This window comes from Strigops habroptila, chromosome 1 (assembly GCF_004027225.2).
Source record: "Strigops habroptila isolate Jane chromosome 1, bStrHab1.2.pri, whole genome shotgun sequence".
NCBI classification, from domain to species: domain Eukaryota; kingdom Metazoa; phylum Chordata; class Aves; order Psittaciformes; family Psittacidae; genus Strigops; species Strigops habroptila.
This window is the reverse complement of record NC_044277.2, coordinates 123,779,883-123,798,265: the sequence shown is the minus strand read 5'-3', so window position 1 is coordinate 123,798,265 and position 18,383 is coordinate 123,779,883. Positions and strand designations below refer to the sequence as shown.

Here is an 18,383-nt window from a genome sequence, read left to right as displayed (position 1 = left end):
AATATATGCAAATGGCTACGTGCGGTTGGCGGTTTTGGCAAAAGCTTGATTAGGATATAAACGACCCGAGGAAAAAAAAAAAAAAAAAGAAAAAAGAAAGGAGAGGAAAAAAAAAAGTGCCTGCGCCCTAAATTTGTCTTTAGATTACAATTCCAGTTGATTTTATTTTATTGTCAACATTGTTAATGATAAAAATAGAGTCGTTTTACGGTTATTTTTACTTTCTGGAAGGAGGCAATTAGACTTCTAATCAGGAATACACAAAAATCTCCCATGATTAACTGCAGTACTTTGTTCAAATTGCTGCTATAAAATTCAGAACAATTTGCCTGTAATGATTATGGACTGGGTTTATTTTGGGAGGTGGAATAAAAGTGGATATAGCATAAATTATCCTCTAATTATACACCAGTGTCGCCTCAATTATCCTCTTATCAAAATGGTTGTCTAACTGCCGCATTTAGTTTCAATTCTCTCCTTTTTTCTATAAAAAGAACTTCATACCTTGTTATTATTAATCCATTTATTATTTGCAAGGGGATTTATATCCGAACATCCAGGTGGTATTACCACTTCTCTTTCAAAGATGGACTAGGGAAAGACATTAAGTTTGATCCGGCACGGCGGAGGATCTCTCTCCTCTCTCTCCCCTCTCGTCTCTCTCCCCCCTCTCTCTCTCACTCCCTCTCTCTTTTCTTTCCCCCTTTCCCTCGCTTAAATCTCCTGGCGTCCAGCTAAGCATGAACTCCAGAGACAGACCCCACCGCAGAGGACTGAGGTAGGAAGGACCCGGCGGAGCTCGCTAAGACTAGAGAAATCCCGAACTCGCTCTAGATGGGGAAACGGGCTGGAGGCTCCGGGCTTGGAAAACCAACACCGGCAGCTGCCGCTTTCAGAGCCCCGAGACCCCCCCAGCCCGAGCGCGGACCCTGACACTGCCTCTCCCGGCCGCATCGCCTGGGGATCCGCGTCTAGATTTTCCAGATTTTTTTTTTTTTTTTACGCCTCGCTTTTGGAAATATTCAGAGTGTTTCTATATTTCTTTCTGGGATTTCCACCCCCCCCCTCCCCTTCCCTTTCTTCGTTTATTTTGGGGATTTGTCTCTCCGCAGCCCGGTCATTACACCTGGGGAGCCAGAGGATGCGAGCCCCCGTTTGCATACCGCACCGTCCGCGGGGGGCGGGCGGAGGGGAAGGGGGTGCGAAGCGATGCTCGATCGGTGGCAGGGCATAATCCACAGCCTCTCGGTGCTTATAGTTCAGCTGGCTTGTTTCAGGAGGGGGAGGAGGGGGGTGTCTTTTCTCCTCGGCGGCTGGGACGTTTGGAGCCCTCTTACCCACCCTCTCATCGTTGTTTCACTTCTTGAGCCCTCGGAGCCGGTTCAGTAACTCTGAATGCAGTTGTAAGTGTCTTGCCTTGTTCTCCTGCTTTTAACAAGAGTTCCACTTTAACACGCGAAAGGGTAACCCGATCCAGGCGTTTACAAATCTACAATGAATAAAAATATAGAGAAAGGGGAAGAATTCCTACTGGGACTCTTTATGCATAGGTGTAGGTAATGTACTCAATAGGAACAGGTACATTTGGCAGTTTTATTGCTTTATCCCCTCCAGCTTGCTGTTAACATCACGAAGGCGTTTTCTCGCAGGTGCACATGCTAGCATTTTCTCCAGCAGCAAGAGCGTGCAGAACAAAAGGTGTCAGAAAATAGGCTGGGGAGGGTTTGCAACACGTTGCTTTCTGATCTCGAAATAATTCCTGCCGCATAAGGTGTGCTAACCCGGGAATGGGGGAAAGACGGGCAGGAGAGGAGACCGGTTTGAAGTAACACCTATGTGCCGCCCTGGCTAAGGGAATAAGGCATCTGAGTTAGGCAACGCGAAACAAAAAGGAGAAGAAGCAAAGGGAGGGAGAATCTGCAGAAGCTGCTCCCTTCCATAGGCAGCAAACGAGGTTTCATGCGCACCCCTCGCTCAGCCTAGCTGTGGGGCAAGCTGCTGTCGCACCCGGGGCACCGGCAGCGGCTCCAGGTGCGGGTCGTGGGGAGCGGCGTGGTGCGGGGGGGGGGAAGCGCGGGGCACCCGGCGCTACTCTACCCCCGCGATGCTCAGACATCTCCGTCTGTCGGCAGGACAGTTGACTCCAGCCAGCCTCACACCGATAATTTCACCCAGTTTAATTAGGCCCACAGGGGGGCGGAGGGCAAAGGGGGCCGGGAGCAATAGGGGCCCGGGAGCAATAGGGGCACGAGCCATGCCCCGGTAGAGGAGGCAGTTGCAGAGGTATTACTACCCCGGGGAGGGGGGGAGGGGGCAGGCTCCGGGCCTACGCTCTACCGGGGGCTGCCGGAGAGGCCGGGGGGTCTGCGCTGCCGGGCACCGGTGCTCCCCGGCTCCGGCTTGGGTGCAGCCGAGCTCCGCGACCTGCCTCCTTCTGAAGACCTGTTATCAGCAGCTCTGGGCGCACTGGAGCAATAGGGTTCTCATTTCCAGGGGGGTGACTCATGAAAAGGGGGGGGCGCACCTCCTGGTCCCCTTGTACTGAAGTGCTTCTCAAAGCGAGCAGGCAGCAGTCACGAGTGCGAGACGGAGCTCCAGAGGTGGGCACCCGCGAAAGGAGCCTCGGCCAAGCTCCCTCAGGAGCTGCTAGACAGCCGGGCCAGGTGGGACAAGGTGCGAGTTAGGGGGTGGCCTGGGGACTGCCCTGGGGCGGGAGCCCCCCCCCGCCACCTAGGAACACCTCCCCCGGGAAAGGCAGCAGGAGCCCATCGCCTGTGACCCTTCTGCCCGGCTTCTCCCGACGATGGAGGCTGCAGCCCTGGCAGAGGGTGATAGAGATGCTCCGGACCGCGGGCAACACCGCGTCCTACCCGAGCATCCCCGGCCGGGCTTCTCCTCCCCTCACCCCCCGGTTTGATCTCCCCTGGGAATGCGCTCCGCAAGGCACCCTAGCTTGGCTGGAGGGCAGGGAGGCCTCTGCACCCCGGGAGGGATTAAGGCCAGTCCCTGTCCTCCCCCAGGCTGGCTGGGAGCCGCGGGAACAGCGCAGCCTTCCTTCCCCCCTTCTCCTTCCTCCAACTCCGCCCCCCCCCCCCGGTGCTCCTCCGCTCCGCTGCCGCGGTGACGGGCGGAGAGCGTGGCATCGGGTTCCCTGTGCCCCAGGACTGGGTGACTTCGTGCTACTGGTCCTCCGTGTCACCGCGTCGCTTTAATGATGTTTGTGGCTAATACCTTCAAAAGACCAAACCTTGTCTGCGTGGTTTAAAGACACATTTGTGAGTCGAAAGATGTCACACAACAGACACAACAGTTAGAAGGAGCTGACGAACAACAGGAAACGGGGTTCTATTTTTAGGGTATAATAGGAAGTTAATGTAAGCGGCCAGAGGCTTCCTATATGCCTCCGAGCACCTTCTGTTCCATTCATTCATTCATTCATTCGCTCATTCATTCATTCATGCGATCAACAATAACAACAGGGGAAAACAAATATTCCCGTTCCGTTTCTCATCCCCTCCTTCCCGGGAAGTCCCGCTCTGGTGTTTGCACGGGTGGGCTCTGCAAGCCGAGACGCTCTTTCGGGTTGTTTAAGCTGTTTTGTTGGTTTGGGGGAGGTGGTGGTGGGGCTGATGGCATTCCTCAGGCTCCCCCTAGATGCTCTGGCTGGGGGGTTCCCGCCCGCAGAAAGGGTGCGCAGGGGCTCAGGGCTGCTCTCCGGGGGTATGTATCCCCCCTGCCCAGTTCGCTCCAGAGTTCGGGAGAGTGTTTTCTGGCCCACTCCGGCCAGGGTGGCTGGAAAGGTCTTATTTCAGGAATTATGCTAGTGCGCGTGTTTTTCCGCGGGAAGCCCATGTACATGCAAGAAGCGAATCTTGCAACAGCGTTTTTAAAAGGGGCAGAGAAACGCTGGTGAGGAGAGGCAAGGGTTAGTGCGGGATCCCCTGCTTTTTTACCAACCGGATGGAATCCACAAAGCAATTGTAAGGCTCTGGAGAGAGAGCGGGGGTCTCCTGCGGAGTGGTGGTGGTGAAATCTCGGGAGAAGTGGAAAGCCGGAGTATATTCCCGCTAGCGGGGATCCGCTCCAGATGCGATTTTGCGGAGGGGCTCCCCCCGCAGAGGCACGGGGCTCTCCCTGGCTTCCCTGCCAGCGCAGCTCTGCCCGCGCTACTTACAGCTCCCGGAGAAGCTAGAGCGAAATATCTCCCCTTGCATCCGCCTATGGCATTTTTGTAAACCCCCCCCCCCCATCTCTCAAGCCTGTTTACCCCAAAACACATGGCCTCCTCTCTTTCTGCCAGCATGTCATATTGCCATCGCTTAATAGCAGCTGAGTGGTGAGCAAAGGCTCCCGCAAAAGGAGGTCACCTCCTCAAGCTGGAAGCGGGCCATTTTAAGGAGAGACACTGGGGAATTTGAGCGCTGCCAGTGCAAGAGCAAGAGCGGAGCGGAGGCTCCTCTGGATTTCAACCCACTAACATTATAACAGACAGGCAGGCGTCAATGGCTTTCCATACCGCGAGTGTGAAGGAAGTGGCAGGGAGGCGGAGGGGGGGTAAATCCCAGCCCAGCCCCGCAGATGGATCACACACGCCGCTCCCTATATTGTAGCCTGGGTCAAAATAATAGGAGTCAGAAGGGGAAAGATCCAGAGAGAACCAGCCACTGTCTCTTGTACAGATTTGTAGCGAAGCCTTCGCTGTAATTAAAACCTTACAGCCAGATTCATTCAATGTGTGGCTCCGCAGAGGCTCGGGGATTGGGGCTTTTTGTTTTGTTAATGTTTTGTCGTGTTATTGTCGTTGGTTGTTTTCCCCGATGGGGAAGGGGTCTGGGGGGGTTGGAGGGGTGAGGTGTGAATATCTGCATTACAATGGAACTAAGCTTCAGGCGAGGGACTGCCCGGCTGGCGACGGGACCTGGCCGAGGGCCTGGCCGCCTGCCTCTCCCACACCTGGCCAGGTGTGCATCCCCGGCCGCCCTAACCGAGCGCCGGGGATCCGGGATCCCCGTGGGGAGCCAGAGCGGGTGGGTTTGCCTCCGTCGCCCCTCCGCCGGGAGCCTTACGGGGGAGCGGCGGGGGGCGACCTTCCCCTCCGTTGGTCAGGGGGAGCCTCCCCGAAGGCAGCCACAGGTTTGCAGACCTCCGCCTGCGAGGCTTTGGCTTGGCAGGCATCCCCACCGCTCGGGTGCTGCTGAAACAGGGATGTTGGTTTTAGTGGGGACTTCTGTTGTTTTGTTTTCTTTTCAAATGAAAGAAAAAAACAACAACAATTAAAAAAACCCAACAACCCAACTTCTTCTGGCAGAAGAATAAGACGCCATCCAATTAAAAAAAAAAAACCCCAACCAACCCACCACCGCTCCTAAGTGCCCGACTTGGAAGGGCTCAGAGGCGAATGGAAACTCGAGGCTCTTTCAAGTCAGCAGAGAGGCTGCAATTTCTCCTGCGGTAGCGGCCAGTTCCTCCCCCGAGCCAAGCGCCGCGCAGAGCCTCCCTTCCCCTCCCTCCCCAGCCGCGGCTCCCCACGGCCACTCGGGTCCTGCCCCGGTGCCACCCGCGGGGACGTGTCACGCTGCCTGCGCTCGGGAAGCCCACGGTGCCGGCGACCGATAGCAGAGGCTTGAATTGCGGCAAACGAGCGCGATGTCCTCTCCCTTCAGTGTGTTTCGCCTTCGTTTATTTTTAGTACACTTCAAATGCCTACACATTTCCCTTGTTGAGATCAGTGCAATTATTTACTCTACCTTTAGGGATGCATTTACCCAAGCATTGAATGGAAATGTAGTAAACACTGCGCAAAGTCAATGCAGTTATTGAGGTTTATTTAATAGGAAAAGAAGTAAATATCTCGGCTTTGCTTGTTTCTTCAGGCAGCCTCGTTATCTAGAGTAGATTGCAAGGAGAGTTCTTCACTCATTCCCGTGTAATGAGATTGCTTTATATGTTTATCTCGTACCTGTATCTAGCTACAGCCTCTTTTGTCAGGGTCTCAGCGGACTATAAAAACAAATCTAAAAGTTAATTTAGAAAGGTAATCCGGAGGGATTCATTATCTGATCTCTCTATAGAAACTCAGCTTGGTGAAGTCCCCGTGTCTGAGGGCGTAAAAAGAAACAGCCAAACAGAGCATCGCCTCCAGCAACGTGAATCCACCGTCCGGAGCGGGAAAGCTCTTGACACGGAGCGCGGTTTCACTGGCGGGTGAAACCGCTTTGCCCCACTGACTGGTCCCAGTCTCACCACGACGCTGTCCTCCACCTCCACCCCGCCGAGAATGACTTCTGTTTTTCACGAGTGGATATGGCCGCCTTTCTCCACCTGCTTATCCTGACCCCTGTCCCCCACCCCGAGCATCCTTCGCAGGGGATACAGGCAGGAGGAAGGGACGGGGAGGGGGAGGCGGATATCTGCGAGAGCACACCAGATATCCGCAGCGTGAGACGCGGGAGGTATCTCGGGGTTCTGACAACTGGATCTGAAACAAATCAGATCTGGATTAACTTGCCTGTTTTGTGAATTGTCTGCATTTGAGCAAGCAGCCCTCGCCCACTCCGCTGCTGGCAGGTTTTTTACACGTGCCTCTATAAATATATTATCCCAACTCTCTCCCCTCGCTGGAGCTCTCTGCTCAACAAAACAGAAACCAGAATGAGGAGAAACGATTTTCTTCCTTAAATGAAGACATTTATAAGTAACCTAATTTCGTATCGTGAAAGTAAATTTCATGCTAGGATATATTTTGCACAACATGTAATCTTTTAGAGCCGGAAGACATTTAATTAAAGCCATATTCGGAGAAGTACAGCTTCAAAGCAGTCATACAACCACATACCTCATTCATATGCAGGATCTGTCCGCGAATTCATATTGTTTTAACGTGGGACATCGCCTTTACGGCATAACTCTGCGAGGCCTGGGCAGAGTGAGAGGGAGACAACACAAAGGAGAGCGGCCAAGGCGCAGCACCGGTGCTTTACCGGGCGGAGAGGGTCTGTTTAACCCACGGACCATTGCCTTCTGCTTCCCAGCTCTCGCTCGGAGGAGCTCCCAGCAGTGCCCGTGCCGTAGCTGCGGGCTGATGGGAGAGAGAGAAGCCCTCCGCGGGCAGGCCGGGGCTGAGCATCCCAAGCTGGGTGCCCCGCTGTGCTCCCCACGCTGCCGCTCGCTTCACGCCGCCTTGGGAAACATGCGGGTGGAGTCGAGGTGTGATCGCGCCCTTTGCGACCCCGCCGGGAGAGGGGAGCCCTCAGCACCCCCATTCCTGGGCCTGTGGCTGGAAGAGGATCTCTGGAGGAAAAGGGGATTGTGCCCTGCCGGCACCTTCGCGTGTGCCCGTGAACTTTTGCTCGCACCCATGCGGGCTGCTCGGAAAACGCACTTTCCGTTCAAGTGTTTGCCCCATCTCCCGCTCGAACCGATTGTTCGAATGAAGATCAGGGACCCCTCAATGGGGAATCAGGGGAGGATGCAGGAGAGGAAGAGCCCAGCCCCGATGTGGCAGTGGAGCTCTCAACGGGCGCTCAGACGCCGTCCCACGGCTGCGGGCTCCGGGGCCGCCTGCCCCGGTCCTGACCGGCTCCGCCAGCGGGACACTATTCTTTCTTTGACATAACTCGTATAAACTGCCCTGAATTCGGTGCGAGTCGTATCGCCTCCTTCCCTCACTCATTCTATGTTAACTTTTGTCTAAGCTGCTGCTGCTCCCTCCAGCCATTCTCCCGCTGTCCCCGGCCGTCATCCCGGGGGACCTGTGCACCCCGGGGTCTCGCCAGCAAGCGCTTGTATTTTCCTGTTCTCGAAAGGGATGGCAAAATACTCGCAAAGGCTCGGGGAAAAGCAAAGCGAGATAAACCGAAAAGAGTTGGCTCTCCCCACTAGAGAAATAACCCCCCCATCCAGCCCGAGGCGAAATGAACCCGCAGCAAAACTATCCTCCCCTCCTCCCCGGCCGCCCTGCCTGGCGTTGGGGCGGCTCCGCTTCAGAGGGGTTAAAATTCAGCTGCCAAATCAAATCAGAAAGGTTCTGGTTAGTTTCCTTGTAGCGGTAATTAAAAGTATTAATTGGTTGTGTCGACAGCTTAAAAAGACAGGTGTTGCTAAAAAAGCTTCATTAATCTTCCCGTCATTACCGGGCGGCGTTGGGAACTGGGTTGGGAGAAGGAGCCGATTGTTTACAAGGGTCTTTCAGGGTTTAAGAATGGAGATTATAATAACACCACTGCTAATCGGAGGACTTTCTCCATTCCTTTGAAAAATGAAAATAAATCAAACGGTCTGCCTGCAGCCCTCAGCTAGAACAGGGCAAGAAGTCTTCCGTGGAGCTCGCCGCCTTTAAACTAAACTTTAAAGGGTTCCCTTGATTCTACATGGATATGTACGGATAAAAAATGAGGAAAATTAGTCGTGATTTGTGTCTTCGGATTCTTTCCGTCGGGTGGCCTATGGCCCGTCGGTAAAAGAAGTTTTAGACAAGTTTTCAGGACATTGCTCCGAACTTGAGAGGTTCTTGCTGACCCGGGTCAGGGCTAGTTGTGCTGCCTCCTCCACCGTGCCAAGCAGGAGCCAGCGGTACTGCAGCCCCTGTGTGCGTGAGGACGAGGAAGGGAGAAAAATCAGCCCCCAGCGCTGAAACCCGACCCCGGCTTTTTAAATGGGTGATTTGTGGGGTGTTTTGCTAGCGTCTTGAGGGCTGCTCGGCCGTGCGCGGCGAGCAGAGACCTCCGCCAGTGCCCGAGCGAGCTGCGCGAGGGGAGGCAGCGCTGCGGTGCGCACGTCGAGGACGCGGGCAGCCGCTCGGGAGGCCCCGGGGAGCCCGCGGCCCCCCTCTGAAGGCGATGCCCCCCCGCGAGGGGAAACCCGCCCCCCGCAGCCACCGGGCGCTTCGGGGCCTGGTGCCCGCCCTCTGCTGCGGGCAGGGCGGCCGGGCCGAGGGCCGGGGCTCCTCCGACGGGCGGCCCTGCCCGGGCCTGCGCCCGCTTCCCGCCGGACGGGTTGTCGCGGCGGGGCCGCTCGGGGATGGGGAGGGGGAGGATGCCCGGTGCCCTCTCTCCTCACCGCCGGTACTGCCGCCCGCGCGGCACGTGACCGAGGCGCGGGGCATGCGCACGGCGGCGGCGGCGGCCCTTAGCGGCCCTAACGGGGCGGCTGGGGCGGGCGGGGAGAAGCGCCGCGGCGGTCCCCGGGGCTGCCCGGCATGGCCGCCTCTCCCCCCGCTTCCCGTAACGGCGAACCACCCCGTAGAGTGTGTTGTCCCACCCCGACGGGGTATTTGGAGCCCACCCGGTCGGGCTGCTCCCACCCGCCAACCGGCGCAGGTGCCCGGTGCGGGCGGTCGGCGGCTGGCCTCGCTCCTTCCCTCCTCTCCCGGCCCGCTCCTGCCGTCCCCGGTGTGCCGTGTCCCGCCCCATCGACTTGTGACACCTTACGGTGTGTCCGCCCCTTCGGCAGGAGGGGGTCTCGCCACAGCTCCGCACAGCGCAGTTCCCCCTCCCCGGAATAACCTCTGACCGTGGAGGGTTGCTCGGACGAACTGTTCCTGCAGCTTTATTTATTATCGAAGGTCCGTTCACGGCCACACCGCGTCCGCCCCGGCGCTGGCGCCTCCCCGCCGGGTTTGCCGGGGTGTTCTGGGGCGAGGAGCGGAGGCTCCAGCACGGGTGGGGGCACGGAGGGAAGCCCGCGGCTCCAGGGAAGCACCCCGCATCCCTGACAGCCTTCTGGTGGGTCCTGGGGCTCACCCCCCCGCGGGACCGCGGGGAAAGCACATGCACAGCCTCGTCCTACTTCCTATCAGTAATGACTCCCCCCCCTCCTTGCTCTAAAACAACAAAACACAGACTTACCTGAAGTGGTTTTTATTTTCACAACAAGGGATATTCCCTGCGTTACACACACACAGCGCACGCACACGCACACACACATGCGTTAACCAATAGAAGAGCAAGATACGAGGGTTTGATGCTCTGCTGTGACATGAATAATTGTTGCATCGTGTAACTTCCTACATCTTGGTTTTAATTTGCAGTGAACCAAACAAAGATATTTGCAATTTTTAAATAAGCACTCTATGTAATAAATGGGAACATTGTGCATGAATGCTGTTTCTTCCCCTTTTCTTTAGAAGACATTATTAGCTCTGACAGCATGCAGCTCAGGTTTGGAGGAGAGGATTTTGTAAAGGGATGATAGACAGGAAGGGCAGCAATCATGGGCTTCTTGGGCTAAAGCTTTTTTTTTTTTTCTTTTTTTATCAGAATGTTCTGTTCGATGCCATTTATCCTTGATGATAGAAAATTGCTCTGTTGCCAGGACGCTGCTGCTGAAATAGAGGGCAGGAGCCACATTTCCATTTTGCAGCTTGAAAGCTATTCAAATGAATTTGCAGAAAGGGGGAAAAAGCTAGAGATAAACAAATGAGAATAAATCGAGTTCCTCTTTCCTCTCCTTCCTTTCTCTCTTTTTCTCCCTTTCTCCCTTTTTTTTTTTGGGGGGGGGGGGGGGGCGGTGTGTGTGTGCGTATGTGTGTACGTGAGAGGGAACTATTCCTTTCCCACATCAGGATTTTGGTTCATCAGTGTTTACGGTACCTGGGAAGTGCTCTAAATCAGGGAACGCTTATTTTGCTGCTGTTCCAGCCGCAGAACATCTAAACATATTAGAGAAATTTACGTGTGTGTGCAGATACGCAGCCACCTACGGTTTCCTTACGCCCGTGTGTAGGTGCAGGCAGACCCGGGAATGCAGTACTCCGTGTTCCTGCGTGCAAGGCAGAGAGGTATCAGGAACACGCACCTCCCAGCGAGCCCGAGTTCTCCCAGCATGGGTGTCCCTCTCGATTCGGTTGAAACACCTCCTCGCTTAAGAACAATTAAAACCTGAAATGCTCAAGCCACAGCACCGTCCTTCCATCACAACTGACTGAGTGGGAAATCTTAATTTTCCCTCCCAGTCCATTTAGATATTTCCGGAGTCCCAAGGAGAAGTAATAACGCATCTGGCTATAATCCAGCACGTAGCCCGAGGGCTAATTTTTAATCATTATTTTTAAATTAAGCATTGAATAAAATAAAGCCAGAAACATTATTTATAAATCGGAATGAATATAATGACAAGTAATTATGCTCTTCCTTCGCTGGTGATTCAAGGCTCGGCTCCGCTCCTCAGTTCAAATCCAAATAAATGGAACGTGTGAAGCCTGTTAAACACTTCCATTTCGTTTACTTGTTCTGTCTGTAGGCTGCTGCTGTGTCAGGCTGGAAATATCGGACATACCTTGACCGGGGCTGTAAAAACTCCCAGAGGTCTGAGAGCCCGGTTACCACAAAATAACTTGAAAATGAATGCCAACTTCACTTCTCTGAGTAAAAGCTGGTGCCGGTGAGTCATGGGGTTTAGAAGATTATGCATAGGATCTTAAACATAGGATTTTAAGAGACCATAATATATTTGATGACATACTGAATTTGATCAGCTTGGATTTTTTTCCCTATGTCATTTCAACCGAGTTTTACCTCCTATTAATCTATAATTAGCACGTTGGCTTCAAGCATGATGTGTTTCAAAGTGGCACCTTGTTAGATGTGGTTCCCTTCTGCTAGGAAGAAAATTCTGGAGGCGGGAAAGAAACAAACAGGATAGAGAAAGGAGGAGGATTGATTTATTGGCCTTGGCCAACAGCTTTTCCGTAAGTGTCTGGGCAGCCAGGCATGCGACTTTACTATTGATTTTTAAATCTCCCTTCAGCCGAAAAGATCAGCGCGCAAATAATAATAACGTCTAATCACTGCTGCTATTAGATTAGCCTAAACACGACGATCCGCGGGGCCAGTGGTGCACAGCTCTCCCACCCGCCGAGGGGAGCGGCCCCGCACCGTCCTTCCCGAGGGGGCGGCGGGGGCACCGCGACCTGTCCGCGGCCGGGAGCCCCGGGGTGGCGGGCGGGGAATGCCGGTCCCCCGGCCCGTTCCCGGCCAAAGCTCCGGGGCAGCGCAGGTTCCCGGGGAGCTGCGGAGAGACCCGCGGCTTCGCTTCCCCCGCCGCGCTCTGGCGGCGGCCCGGCCCCCGGCGGGGGCGCGGCGGCCGGAGGCGGGCCCCGGGCGGCAGAGCGGAGTCGGCCCAGTCGCCGCGCCGCCAGGCTGCCGGGGAGCGGGCGGGAGCGGCTGCAGAGCCTCCGGGAGCAGCGTACCTGGGGGGACTTCCCGGGCCCGCGGGCTGGCGCCGGGTGGGCGGCGGAAACCCGCCACGCCGGAAAAAGTGCCGCCTTCCCCGCCCGCGGCGGCGGCCGGGCTGCGCCGCCCCTCCTCAGCGCGGCTCCTGCGGCAGGACCCGGACCCGCACGGCCCGGCCCGGCTTTTGGCTGAGGCCTCCTCAGGTCTGTGCATCCCGCCTGGTTACCACGGGCACTCCGAGTTTCGTGGTGCCTGGTGCAGGTTATGGGTGCCTTGTGCAGGAATGGGGAGTCCCGCGGTGGTGCCCGATGCACCATCCCGGCAGAAATAGGTTGCCCGGCCAGGGAAATGGGAGCTTCGCAGAGGAGCTCCGTCGGAAGAGCCCGGGCTTCCCTTGCCAGGTGCCTCACTGGCAATAGAAAGGGATAAACTATTATTCGAGAGGCGAGATTAAAGGTGCTCCGGCCTCGTCGCCTGCTATTATCCTGGAGATGAGAGCCTCTGTCTGGGCTCCCCACCCCCCGCCATCCTTAATGTAGTGACTTGACTTGGGCTCAAGGAAGCCAACGCCTGCACATTGAAGTGATTGTAGAAGTCAAACCAAATGTCTGTAATACCCACCGCGGTTCAGAGGGTGCTAGTGTATTTTCAGGCGGCAGATGATTAGAGTCGGAACAATTATTTGGGGTCATTTTGTTTAAAGAAAACTTCAGGCCTTGGTGAGTCTACAGTTGCTTACAAGACAGTGACTACTTTGTTTGGAGGGCTAGAAAAGCAAAGATAACTAGATCTGGGTATAAAGTTTCAAAGGCACAAGGCTGAACAAAGAAATATTTAGAGAAGAGGTGACAAAAGCCACAGAACTGCCAGCAAATGCCAGAACAACCAAAAAAAACTCAACAGAAACCAACTAACCACCCCAACTTTGTCAGTACTGTACTTTTAATGTGAACCAGATTGCTACAAGAAACAAAACGGGTCATAGGCTAGGGAGCAACCTTGGCTGAAGTCTGCCTCTTTTTGTCAGTGATTCCCTTGATGGTGTGAGGCATGCCACGCTGCTGAAGTCCTAGCCTGCTACCTCCCCTTCTCTCTTTCTGCTCACATGTCTGTGCAGGAGGTTACTGGCACAGGGAGAGAAGGAACCTGTTGACATGGCAGCAGGGCATTTCACAGCCTCCCATCTCCACAGTCCGGGCAGAGCTGGGTTGCTCGACCTGTTTCTTGCCATGCAGACCTGGTAATTCTGTCTTTAGTCAGGACTGTCCAGTACAGCACATGATACTACTCTTTGCTCCTCTAATAAGTCCAGCTCGCACTGCCTTTGTCCTGTGGAAAAAGTGTGTGTGGCCATGTGATTAAAGCATGTCTAATCATGACCTTACATAAGGAACTGAATTTGGGTTGCATATGTAACTTCACGTCTGGCACTTTCTACCTTTAGAGTGACTAACTCCACAATCTTACTGTTCTTTTAGCTTCAAGGAGTGTGTGTGTGAGAAAAATCTTTATGTGAACGAAAGCAAAATAAGCAAACTCGACATTTTTATAAAGGTGTTTTTTTTTTTTTAATCAGAGGTTGTCCATAGGTTGGATTCGTGCCCTGAGAGCAGAAGTGTGCCTGCTGTTTGAATTCTGGCAGGCATAGTACCTCAGAAATATCTTCTCTCCAATTTGGGTTCAAACACAGCCAAAGTCTCATGAGAATAGCTTGAGACACAGACTGGTTATCACTTGATCTTGTCGCCTTCTCTTCCCCGCAAGAGAATTAGAATGCCTCTTTTCTGATTACACTCATTTAAGAGATTAGGTGTTGGAACATTAAAGAGATAAACATTTGAATATGCATTTGTCTCCTTATTACCAATTTCAAATGGCATTCCGCAGGAAGCCATCTCCAGCTTAAAACTGTAAAGTTTTTGCTGTAGAACAATCTTTTTAACAGACTTACATTGTTCCTGCTAAGGGTAAGGAATCCATGAAATCTTTAGTTTACAGAACCCACAAACTCTGTGAGGCTTCTGTCGCTGAGAAAACTACAGACCTGTTTGGTTCAACAAAGTAATGCTGGCTTGAGCAAGCTGGATTTTAGTACCTCAACAGGTTCTTTTCCCTTTTCAAGTCCCAAGCAATTCTAGATTCAAGCAATACTAGTTTATTGCAGCTCCTTCTCGGCATCTTTGCAGCTTCCTCTGGGCATATTCTTCCCTAAGCAGTAGGAATGCTTGGGGGATCAACTCTTAGCATCAGAGTAAGGGCAAGGGCAGGTGCATTCAGACTTGTGAGCTTGAAGGACATTCTGGATCCATCAAATACATACTTTTTACTTCTGCTTGACCCAGATTCATAAGGTCACCTTTGCAGGAGGCCTGTTGTATGAATTTGCTATTGTTACACAAATGGTAAAGCTCCTGGTCTGTAAACGTACCTGTTTGATACTGCGTGATTCCAGAGAACTTTATAAGGTGCTTTTATAGCTGCCCATCACCTACCTTTCCAAACACAGCTCTGTGGTAATCACTGGCATGTAAAGATTCATTTTTTTACAGTCAAGTCATGTGTGGCTCAGATGGACCTTAAGCAAGGTCAGACAACAAAGAAATTTTCATAATAGTTTTATTTGAAAGCATCCACGGCAGAAAGTAGTCAGATTGGCTGCTTCCAGAGAGTCTAAAGTCAGGCCCATGTTTCCCAACTATTTGAAAACTGCAGAGTTAAAGAAAATTAAGCTAGAGTTTGCATTGAAAACTTTATTTTCTTCTATCTGGGTTGCCCAGTAACTCAGTAAACTAAGTAATTTTTCCTAGCCTGTTAATGAGGAACTCTCCCCAACCACCACATGAAAATAACAACTGATTTTACTCATATTTCATAGGAAAAAGCCTATTGGGTACATTTTGTGAAGGCTGATTGCAACATTGAACAGAGTTACTGTACCAGCTGTACAAAAGTGAGAGCTCCTCATACTCGAGGTTAAAATTCTGACGATTATTATCTCTTGACTCAAAGGGAAGAGTCCTCTGCTGAAGACAGCAGGAAAACCTTATGTTGCCTGTACAGGTATTTTCAGATGCTTCCAGATGACTGAACAGTTCCTACCCCACAGCTTAATGTTCCTGCCCCTTGGTGAAGAGGCATTCACTCATCATCCACCATCCACAGCATCCTTTTCTGTTGCAAATGTGAAGGAAAGTGTGAGGTGGCTTTGCTTAAGCCAAACACTGTTGACTATTGGAGGATTAATTACAACTGTTCATTCTACCGATATTATAAATTAGATACAAATTGTAATAATTATGCTTAATTGCTACTTAATTACTGATTAAAAGAAACCTTTTTATGTTTCTTTATTACAATCCCATGCATGCTTTTTTCCAAGGATGTTTAATCAGGCAGACGTTCTGAAGAACAGCCACAAATCATATTTTAGTGGAAGGATTAGAAAGACAGTATTCTATACACCATTTTGAATAAGAGCATTTGCTTAAGACCGAAACTTCAGTACAGTTGGTTCATTTTTGTCCAAGTGTTGCCAAAAAAGCATGCAGCCTTTCAAAACAAAGATGTTTTATTAGAGCATGCTAGCACATTAAATTGGCAATGGATCTTCCCCCACCCTGTATCATAGCCCTTTGTTAGGCAGACAAACTTGCAGGCAGTGAAGAGGGAAAAGAAAATAACTTTTAAAATACACCTGGGATTTTTACTCTTTGCAGTACAGTCCTTACATCAATGAATAAAGAGGAAGAAGAGAAGGAATCTTTTCTTGCTCTGTTGTAGAGAAGGGAAGATAGGTGGAGTTTTTGTAGAGACACAGAACGACAGTCTGCTTGAATTCAAAGAAGAGCCAGGTGAATCATTCATCAAGATCATGCCCAGATATTTGGCTGAAGAGCAACAGCAGGGTTGACCCTACATTTATGGCTTTGAGAGAACAGCTCATGGATATCAAAATAATTGTGACTGTGCAGCAAGTGCTGGTATGGGCCGGTTCTGTATGTGTGAATTGAGTGCCCTTTTTGAAGCCACCTCAGATATGCTGGTAACAACTGCTGAGATCAGACCCTTAGTATTTACAATCTAAAAAATCCTATTGTAGATGTAAAGTCAATTTAAAATAATTTTCCAAGCATTAGAGCGACCAACTGCTGCTAGAGTTTAGAGGGTTGGAGTAATTATGCCCATTGCACTGCACAATATAAAGCACTTATGACTACTATATAGATTGTTTTACTGGGGGGGGGCTTGTCATTTGGAAAGGAAAAATAATCACCTATTCTCCTCTTTCTTTGCTTGTTACAAAGCCCGTTGAAGTCAATGGGAGTGTTGCCATTGATTTGTGTGGGCTTTCGTCAGGCCCTGTATATGGTACTGCAAACTGGAGGGGGAAAAGGAGTGTGGTTAAAGGGAAGAGAAGCAAGAGGGGAGGAGTTAAACATGGGCGAAGAATAGAACCCTTTGTCTCTTTATTAGGGTTTACATGGCTTGTGGAAGGCAGTGTTCCTCCAACACTGGATCACTCTGCCTCGCTATTTCATTTTTACATCTCCCATGCTAGTTGCTTTTCAGATCAGTATAATGCCAATAAACTATGCACTGCACAGCACTAACCATAGCACTCTGCCACACTGGTCCATAGGAGAGGAAGGCATTGACTTGAACAAGCTTCTCTAAGGTCAAAAATGCTTTTTGTTTCTGCAGCTGATGCCCACTCTCCCTTGAAATGTCTTGTCTGGCAGCAACACCTACACATATCACAAGAACTTTTTGCTGAGTTATTCGACAATATCTGATTGATTGTCGTCTTTGGAGAGAGAGGATCTGGTGGAACCATGGAGTTTTCCTGACAAGCCTTGCCAACACACCTCGGTTGAAACTGAAAGGGCTCACTGGACAGTCCCAGTTCATCCCATGTCCATTTTCTCCTGGTTACACCCACCAGAAGACTGTGACAATTGGTCGGAATTAGAGAAGGAAAAGTGCCATTGTATTTGACACTAGGCTGGACTCAGGAGATGTTGTTCAGTCACTGGGTGTGTCTCAAACTGCTGGGTGACCTCGGGTAAGCCATTTGGGACTCAAACTTATGATCAGTTTATGACAATTTAACAAGCTATTGTGTCTCAGTTGAACAGCAGTGACTGTCCTTGTGTGCACTCTTACCCAGGGCAAACACAGGCTGATGTGATCCAAAGTGTAGTTATACGAGCAAATTAAGCCAGTGCAACCATGCTGCCATGAGGCTGTATCCTTGAGAAGGCAACTAATTTGGTTTAAAATATAGGATTTTTTGTTTGAGTGTTTTGCCTTTTTGTTTTTCTGTATTATTTTTAATCTTCAACAGTGCAGGTTACTCTGCAGGAATAGTTTTTTTGTTAGCAATGTTTGGCATATAGTGGCAGTGCTGATTTAACGTGTAGTAAAACAGGTCTTTGCCCTTACTGTGCAGTAAGAGGATGCTCATGGAAACAGCAGGTCAAATGGTGCTTGAAGACATTTTAATGTGGTTATGAGTCTCACCTATTAGATCCAAATCAGCAAAACAGCTAAGTATCTCTGTGGATAATAGCATTTTTTCCCCACGTGAAAAGGAAGGAACCTTTACATCCCTCTTTCTCCTTCTCTGTCCAGACTGTAAACTGTATAGTGGAGATGCTCTCGCTGCATGTTGGTAGAGTCCAACATGATGATGGGCTGATCTTGTCTGAGACTAAGTACAAGTAAAAGTCAATTGCAAGAGTAAGAGGGAGAAGTGTGCTCATCTGTCAGTGGAGAAGAGCAGAAGGCTGTGGTCAGCCTCTGGCTTTGTAAACTTTGTTGTCTGACCTCAGATAAAGGTATATATCCTGAGCCTCCTTTCATTAGGTAATTTCCTTCAGTAGGACTTCTTTTTGTCTTAAGTGCTTTTTTAATAAAGTAATGATTTTGGTAGAGAAACATAATAGTACAGTAGCGTGTGAGTTATTTCACACTACACGCACTTCCTGTTCTTAGGGCAATGTTTTAGCCCAGTTTTCTATCTCTTTTGGTGATCAGACAAAATAACACGTGTATTTGTCTGTGTGAGTGAAGGATGATGTAGGACCTACTTGAGATGGCTGAAGAAGGATGAAGTCAAAGAATAGCTCATGGAGCAGAAGACAGGTATTGGCTACCACAAAAAGGAGCCTGCCCCTCATGGGTTGCAAGGTTATGTTGCAAAGAGTGAGGAAG

General features: G+C 51.3%; 1 long non-coding RNA gene across 4 annotated transcripts in view; it reads left to right on the top strand.

The window, feature by feature from the left end:
• The window catches only part of LOC115608156, a 39,714-nt gene that overhangs the window by 6,450 nt on the left and 14,881 nt on the right, over positions 1-18,383 (top strand). The window contains exons 1-2 of one of the 4 annotated variants that reach the window (XR_003991455.1): positions 491-778; positions 16,872-17,232. The exons of 1 other annotated variant lie outside the window; for it this stretch is intronic. This is a non-coding gene — a long non-coding RNA (uncharacterized LOC115608156). Of the gene's footprint in view, positions 1-490; positions 779-16,871; positions 17,233-18,383 lie in introns of those variants that run through there. 2 more of the 4 variants (XR_003991449.1, XR_003991453.1) reach the window with 2 other exon arrangements.